Raw genomic sequence first — 8,481 nt, 5'->3', positions numbered from 1 at the left:
GATGATCCAAAATCTCGGAAACAGAATGGAGAAAATACAAGAAACATTTAACAAGGATCTAGAAGAACTAAAGAGCAAACAAACAGTGATGAACAACACAATAACTGAAATTAAAAATACTCTAGAAGGAATCAATAGCAGAATAACTGAGGCAGAAGAACGGATAAGTGAGCTGGAAAATAAAATGGTGGGAATAACTGCCAGAGAGCAGAATAAAGAAAAAACAATGAAAAGAATTGAGAACAGTCTGAGAGACCTCTGGGACAACATTAAACGCACCAACATTTGAATTATAGGGCTCCCAGAAGAAGAAGAGAAAAAGAAAGGGTCTGAGAAAATATTTGAAGAGATTACACTGGAAAACTTCCCTACATGGGAAAGGAAATAGTCAATCAAGTCCAGGAAGCACACAGAGTCTCATACAGGATAAACCCAAAGAGAAACACTCCAAGACACAGATTAATCAAACTATCACAAATTAAATACAAAGAAAAAATATTAAAAGCATCAAGGGAAAAGCAACAAATAACATACAAGGGAATCCCCATAAGGTTAACAGCTGATCTTTCAGCAGAAACTCTGCAAGCCAGAAGGGAGTGGCAGGACATATTTAAAGTGATGAAAGGGAAAAACCTACAACCAATATTACACTACCCAGCAGGGATCTCATTCAGATTTGACGGAGAAATTAAAACCTTTACAGACAAGCAAAAGTTAAGAGAATTCAGCACCACCAAACCAGCTTTACAACAAATGATGAAGGAACTTCTCTAGGCAGGAAACACAAAGGAGGGAAAAGACCTACAAAAACAAACCCAAAACAATTTAGAAAATGGTAATAGGAAGATACATATTGACAATTACCTTAAATGTAAGTGGATTAAATGCTCCAACCAAAAGACACAGACTGGCTTAATGGATACAAAAACAAGACGTGTATATATGCTGTCTACAAGAGACTCACTTCAGACCTAGGGACACATACAGACTGAAAGTGAGGGGACAGAAAAAGATATTCCATGCAAATGGAAATCAAAAGAAATCTGGAGTAGCAATGCTCATATCAGACAAAATAGACTTTAAAATAAAGACTATTACAAGAGACAAAGAAGGACACTACATAATGGTCAAGGCATCAATCCAAGAAGAAAATATAACAATTGTAAATATTTATGCACCCAATATACGAGCACCTCAATACATAAGGCAAATGCTAACAGCCATAAAAGAGGAAATCGACAGTAACACAATAATAGTAGGGGACTTTAACACCCCACTTTCACCAATGGACAGATCATCCAAAATGAAAATAAATAAGGAAACATAAGCTTTAAATGACACATTATACAATATGGACTTAACTGATATTTATAGGACGTTCCGTCCAAAAACAACAGGATACAACTTTCTTCTCAATTGCTCATGGAACATTCTCCAGGATAGATCATATCTTGGGTCACAAACCAAGCCTTGGTAAATTTAAGAAAATTGAAATCGTATCAGGTATCTTTTCTGACCACAACACTAGGAGACTAGATGTCAATCACAGCAAAAGAATTGTAAAAAATACAAACACATGGAGGCTAAACAATACGCTACTAAATAACCAAGAGATCACTGAAGAAATCTAAGAGGAAATCAAAAAATACCTAGAAACAAATGACAATGAAAACATGATGATCCATAACCTATGGGATGCAGCAAAAGCAGTCTTAAGAGGGAAGTTTATAGCAATACAATCCTACCTCAAGAAATAAGAAACATCTCAAATAAACAACCTAATCTTACACCTAAAGCAATTAGAGAAAGAAGAACCAAAAAAACCCAAAGTTAGCAGAAGAAAAGAAATCATAAAGATCAGATCAGAAATTAATGATAAAGAAATGAAGGAAACAATAGCAAAGATCAATAAAACTAAAAGCTGGGTCTTTGAGAAGATAAACAAAATTAATAAACCATTAGCCAGACTCATCAAGAAAAAAAGGGAGAAGACTCAAAACAACAGAATTAGAAATGAAAAAGGAGAAGTAACAATTGACACTGCAGAAATACAAAGGATCATGAGAGATTACTACAAGCCACTATATACCAATAAAATGGACAACCTGGAAGAAATGGACAAATTCTTAGAAAAGCACAACTTTCTGAGACTGAACCAGGAAGAAATAGAAAATATAAACAGACCAATCACAAGTACTAAAGTGAAACTGTGATTAAAAATCTTTCAGCAAACAAAAGCCCAGGACCAGATGGCTTTCACAGGCAAATTCTATCAAACATTTAGAGAAGAGCTAACACCTATCATTCTCAAACCCTTCCAAAACATAGTAGAGGGAGGAAAACTCCCAAACTCATTCTATGAGGTCACCATCACCCTGATACCAAAACCAGACAAAGATGTCACAAGAAAAGAAAAAGAAAACTATAGGCCAATATCACTGATGAACATAGATGTAAAAATCCTCAACAAAATACTAGCAAACAGAATCCAGCAGCACATTAAAAGGATCATACACCATGATCAAGTGGGTTTATCCCAGGAATGCAACGATTCTTCAATATATGCAAATCAATCAATGTGATACATCATATTAACAAATTGAAGGATAAAAACCATATGATAATCTCAATAGATGCAGAAAAAACTTTTGACAAAATTCAACACCCATTTATGATAAAAAACTCTACAGAGCAGCTCCCCAGACCCAGGCCGGGAGGCCCAGATGGGGGAACCCTGCGCTGGGACCCCCCTGGATGATGGCAGTGGCTGGACAGGAAGTGAGGAAGGAAACGAGGAGGGCACTGACGGCAGTGAGGGGGCGGGGGGAGACAGGGGCCCGGACGCAGAGGGTGTCTGGGGTCCAGACATGGAGCAGAGCTTCCAGGAGGCCCTGGCCATCTACCCACCCTGTGGCCAGCAGAAAATCATCCTGTCTGATGAAGGCAAGATGTATGGTCGGAATGAACTGATTGCCCGCTACATCAAGCTGAGAACAGGGAAGACTCGAACTTGCAAACAGGTCTCTAGTCATATCCAGGTTTTGGCCCGAAGGAAATCGAGGGAAATCCAGTCCAAGCTCAAGGCCCTGAATGTGGACTAGGTTTCCAAGGACAAGGCTTTCCAGACAATGGCCACCACGTCCTCAGCCCAGCTCATCTCAGCACCTTCTCTGCAGGCCAAACTTGGTCCCGCCGGTCCTCAGGCCCCAGAGCTTTTCCAGTTTTGGTTGGGGGGTTCTGGGCCCCCCTGCAATGTTCCAGATGTGAAGCCATTCTCGCAGACACCATTCTCCTTGTCACTGACTCCTCCATCTACTGACCTCCCAGGATACGAGCCCCCCCAAGCCCTCTCACCTCCTGCTTTGCCCCCACCTGCCCCATCACCCCCAGCCTGGCAGGCTCGGGCTCTGGGCACTGCTCGGTTGCAGCTGGTGGAGTTCTCGGCCTTTGTGGAACCTCCGGATGCAGCTGACTCTTACCAGAGGCACCTGTTTGTACACATCAGCCAGCACTGCCCCAGCCCCGGAGCGCCCCCCGCCCCGAGAGTGTGGACATCCGGCAGATCTATGACAAATTCCCTGAGAAAAAGGGTGGTCTGCGGGAGCTGTATGATCGTGGCCCCCCCCCACGCCTTCTTCCTGGTCAAGTTCTGGGCAGACCTGAACTGGGGCCCCACTGGGGAGGAGGTGGGGGCCGGCGGTAGCAGTGGTGGCTTCTATGGAGTAAGCAGCCAGTACGAAAGCCTGGAGCACATGACCCTCACCTGTTCCTCCAAGACAGAGCGTGCCCAGCTGGAGGACGGGAGGTTCGTGTACCGCCTGCTGCGCTCACCCATGTGTGAGTACCTGGTGAATTTTCTGCACAAGCTGCGGAAGCTGCCCGAGCACTATATGATGAACAGTGTCCTGGAGAACTTCACCATCCTCCAGGTGGTGACAAACAGAGACACCCAGGAACTGCTGCTCTGCACCGCCCTATGTCTTCGAGGTCTCCACCAGTGAGCAGGGGGCCCAGCACCACATTTACTGCCTGGTCAGGGACTGAAGGGGGGCCCCAGACGTGGCTCACCCCCGGAATACCCTCCTCCCAGGAAGGACCTCCAGCTTTCCTCACGCTTCTTACTTGGGGCGGGGGGCTGCTCCCTCTTAGGACCTTAAAATCTCGGTGGTGAGTTGAATGGGCTGGGACTGAGAGGAAAGGATGGATCCTGATATTGGGACCTCACAGGGGTGTCTGAAAGGACAGATCACTCCAGAGCATTTGACACTGGGGACAGGAGTGAGACAACCCCTGGGACAACACTGGTTTCTGTCTCTGACAGGCATCCTCCCCCTTCTCTGTTTTGGATATTTTGGAGGGGCCCAGTCACACATTGGCTTGTCCCTCTCTGTTTTTCAGGACCCTCCTTCTTCCCAATCTGCCTCTCCTTACCAGCCCCATCCCGGGACCCTGATATTGAATTTTGAAGGTTAACCCTTTCTGTTCAGGAGTAGAGCCAGATGGGCCCTGGAAATTTCTTTTTTTTTTTTAATATAACAAGAGATATTTATAAGTGGGTGTTAGGGTCGTGACTTTTTCTCAGCTGGGCAAGCAGTGGGGTGAGGCTTTTAAATCTCATGTCCTCTTCTAAATGAGCCATGGGGCTAGACTGTGTTGCCTCCTTCTCCTCCCCTCCCCCCAAAGTGTGTTGGTTTGTGTTTTGACAGAGGATAAAGTTATTTTACCAAAAAAAAAAAAAAAAAAAAAAAAACTCTCCAGAAAGTGGGCATAGAGGGAACCTACCTCAACATAATAAAGGCCATATATGACAAACCCACAGCCAACATTGTTCTCAATGGTGAAAAACTGAAACCATTTCCTCTAAGATCAGGAACAAGACAAGGTTGCCCACTCTCACCACTATTATTCAACATAGTTTTGGATATTTTAGCCACAGCAATCAGAGAAGAAAAAGAAATAAAAGGAATCCATATTGGAAAAGAAGAAGTAAAACTGTCACTGTTTGCAAATGACCTGATACTATACATAGAGAATCCTAAAGATGCTACCAGAAAACTACTAGAGCTCATCAATGAATTTGGTAGAGAAGCAGGATACAAAATTAATGCACAGAAATCTCTTGCATTCCTATACACTAATGATGAAAAATCTGAAAGAGAAATTAAGGAAACACCCTCATTTACCACTGCAACAAAAAGAATAAAATACCTAGGAATAAACCTGCCTAAGGAGACAAAAAACCTGTATGCATAAAACTATAAGACACTGTTGAAAGAAATTAAAGATGAATCAAACAGATGGAGAGATATACCATGTTCTTGGATTGGAAGAATCAACATTGTGAAAATGGCTATACTACCCAAAGCAATCTACAGATTCAATGCAATCCCTATCAAGCTACCAGTGGCATTTTTCACAGAACTAGAACAAAAAATTTCACAATTTGCATGGAAACACAAAAGACCCCGAATAGCCAGCGCAATCTTGAGAAAGAAAAGCGGAGCTGGAGGAATCAGGCTCCCTGACTTCAGACTATACTACAAAGCTACAGTAATCAAGACAAGATGGTACTGGCACAAAAACAGAAATATAGATCAATGGAACAGGATAGAAAGCCCAAAGATAAACCCATGCACATATGGTCAATTTATCTTTGATAAAGGAGGCAAAAGTATACAATGGAGAAAAGCCAGTCTCTTCAATAAGTGGTGCTGGGAAAACTGGACAGCTACATGTAAAAGAATGAAATTAGAATACTTCCTAACACCATACACAAAAATAAATTCAAAATGGATTAAAGACCTAAATGTAAGGCCAGACAGTATAAAAGTCTTAGAGGAAAACATAGGCAGAATACTCTATGACATAAATCACAGCAAGATCCTTTTTGACCCACCTCCTAGAGAAATGGAAATAAAACCAAAAATAAACAAATGGGACCTTCTGAAACTTAAAAGCTTTTGCACAGCAAAGGAAACCATAAAGAAGATGAAAAGACAACCCTCAGAACGGGAGAAAATATTTGCAAATGAAGCAACTGCCAAAGGATCAATCTCCAAAATTTACAAGCAGCTCATTCAGCTCAGTATCAAAAACACAAACAACCCAATCCAAAAATGGGCAAAGGACCTCAATAGACATTTCTCCAAAGAAGATATACAGATTGCCAACAAACACATGAAAGGATGCTCAACATCACTAATCATTAGAAAAATGCAAATCAAAAGTACCATGAGGTATCACCTCACACCAGTCAGAATGGCCATCATCAAAAAATCTACAAACAGCAAATGCTGGGGAGGGTGTGGAGAAAAGGGAACCCTCTTGCACTGTTGGTGGGAATGTAAATTGATACAGCCACTATGGAGAACAGTATGGAGGTTCCTAAAAAAACTAAAAATAGAACTACCATACAACCCAGCAATCCCACTACTGGGCATATACCCTGAGAAAACCATAATTCAAAAAGAGTCATGTACCACAATGTTCATTGCAGCACTATTTACAATAGCCAGGACATGGAACCAACCTAAGTGTCCATTAACAAATAAGTGGATAAAGAAGATGTGGTACATATATACAATGGAAAAGTATTCAGCCATATAAAGAAACAAAATTGAGTTATTTGTAGTGAGGTGGATGGACCTAAAGTCTGTCATACAGAGTGAGGTAACTCAGAAAGAGAAAAACAAATACCGTATGGTAACACATATATATGGAACCTAAAAAAAAAAAAAAAAAAAAAGGTTATTCTGAACCTAGGGGCAGGACAGGAATAAAGATGCAGTCATAGAGAATGGACTTGAGGACACGGGGAGGGGGAAGGGTAAGCTGGGACGAAGTGAGAGAGTAGCATTGACATATACACACTACCAAATATAAAATAGATAGCTAGTGGGAAGCAGACGCATAGCACAGGGTGATCAGCTCGGTGCTCTGTGACCACCTAAATGGGTGGGATAGGCTGGGTGGGAGGGCGATGCAAGAGGGAGGGGATACGGGCATATATGTATGCATATAGTGATTCATTTTGCTGTGCAGCGGAATCTAGCACAACATTGTGAAGCAATTATACTCCAATAAAGATGTTAAAAAAATAAAAAAGTTTAAAAAATAAAATAATTGACACTATATATTAGACGCTAAAATCAATAAAAGCAAAAAACTACAAACTGGAAAAAAAAAAAAAGATAGAATGGAAAGTAAGACCAGGTATGCCTAGCCTAAATGCAATACATAGATTGTCTCACTGTGTGTATACATACGGTGTGTGTCTTTGTGTATGAAATACACACTTTGGGTGTCTGGATAAATCACACAAACCCTTTAGCTCCAATACCTTCCTCTGTAAAATGGGGAAAATACCTCCCCAGGGGATTACTGGATAGGTATTAGTCATTAAAACACTTTGTAAAGAAAATATCAATGCAAATTTAAAGTGTTAAGCATTTTAAGAAAATAATTAATGGCCTTACTCTATATTTCAAGGTCTCTATGTTAAGCATAAATGTGATATGGAAATATCTGTGATTTCTAATGGTGATCTAGTCACATATTACTATGGTTGGTTGCCTGCTTTATAATTGAAGGAATTCTAAATTTCAGTTATAGGTTGGTGAAAATTCTATTTCATAGATTTCCTCCACCCCCTGCTGGGTCCTTAACCTATTAAAAACTTGAAATACAATAATATACTGTAGTGAAAATGAATAAAGGAGAGATACTTATTTCACCATGAATGAATCTCATAAATATAATGCCTAATTTAAAAAGTAGCTGGAGAAAATATGTACTATTGTACCACTTATGTAAAGCTTAGTTACCTGCTAAATAACACTATTTGTTGTTTGGGCATTCATACATATATGGTAAAGTATGAAGGACTGCATGGGAATGACAACAAATTCAGAATAGTAATTACCTCTAGGAGGGAAAGAGAGGGATTTGTCCAGGGAGGGAAAAAGGGGGCTTCAACTTGCAATGATATATTTCTTAGGGTGACAGGTACATAGGTGCTGGTTATATTATTTTATATGTTAATGTTTCCAGTGTATTTCCATTTGTATGAAATATTTCATAATCAATTTTTAAAAGAATGAATTAACTTTTAAAAACATGTAATTGAAGAAAAATTAAAGCCTTTACTTAAATATCAATTATAATATTCAAAATATTAATGCCCCGCATATGACTAAAATACTTTGCCATACTCAAAATTGTGAAATTCAAAAATGGAAAGTGAAAATATAGTAACTTTTTTCTCACCTATCATTCCCAGTTAAGAATTTGTTTAATTTTTGAAACTAGCTTCAAAATGCTTTTAGTGATGTTTAATATTCTTTCTCTTTATATACTCTATTATTTGAGCTCCTAGGACTTTCCCAAGACATCTTTTCCAGATAACATTTAAATTTCATTACACTATTATTTGTTGATTAGAGCTGATAGAACCTTTTGATTGTAAGCAATGGAGACCCCAAC

The 8,481-nt window shown here is 40.1% G+C and overlaps 1 pseudogene across 1 annotated transcript; it reads left to right on the top strand.

Moving 5' to 3' along the window:
• The first annotated feature begins 1,517 nt into the window (after nt 1–1,517).
• Nucleotides 1,518–7,122, top strand: LOC309632352 (transcriptional enhancer factor TEF-4 pseudogene; annotated as a pseudogene). Its single transcript has one exon. The product of its transcript is annotated as a transcriptional enhancer factor TEF-4 pseudogene (transcript).
• The last annotated feature ends 1,359 nt before the right edge of the window (nt 7,123–8,481 follow it).

Source organism: Balaenoptera borealis, assembly GCF_965194805.1.
Source record: "Balaenoptera borealis genome assembly, chromosome: 7".
In the NCBI taxonomy this organism is placed as follows: domain Eukaryota; kingdom Metazoa; phylum Chordata; class Mammalia; order Artiodactyla; family Balaenopteridae; genus Balaenoptera; species Balaenoptera borealis.
The sequence above is the reverse complement of the archived record's forward strand: the minus strand, read 5'-3'. Positions and strand labels throughout refer to the sequence as shown.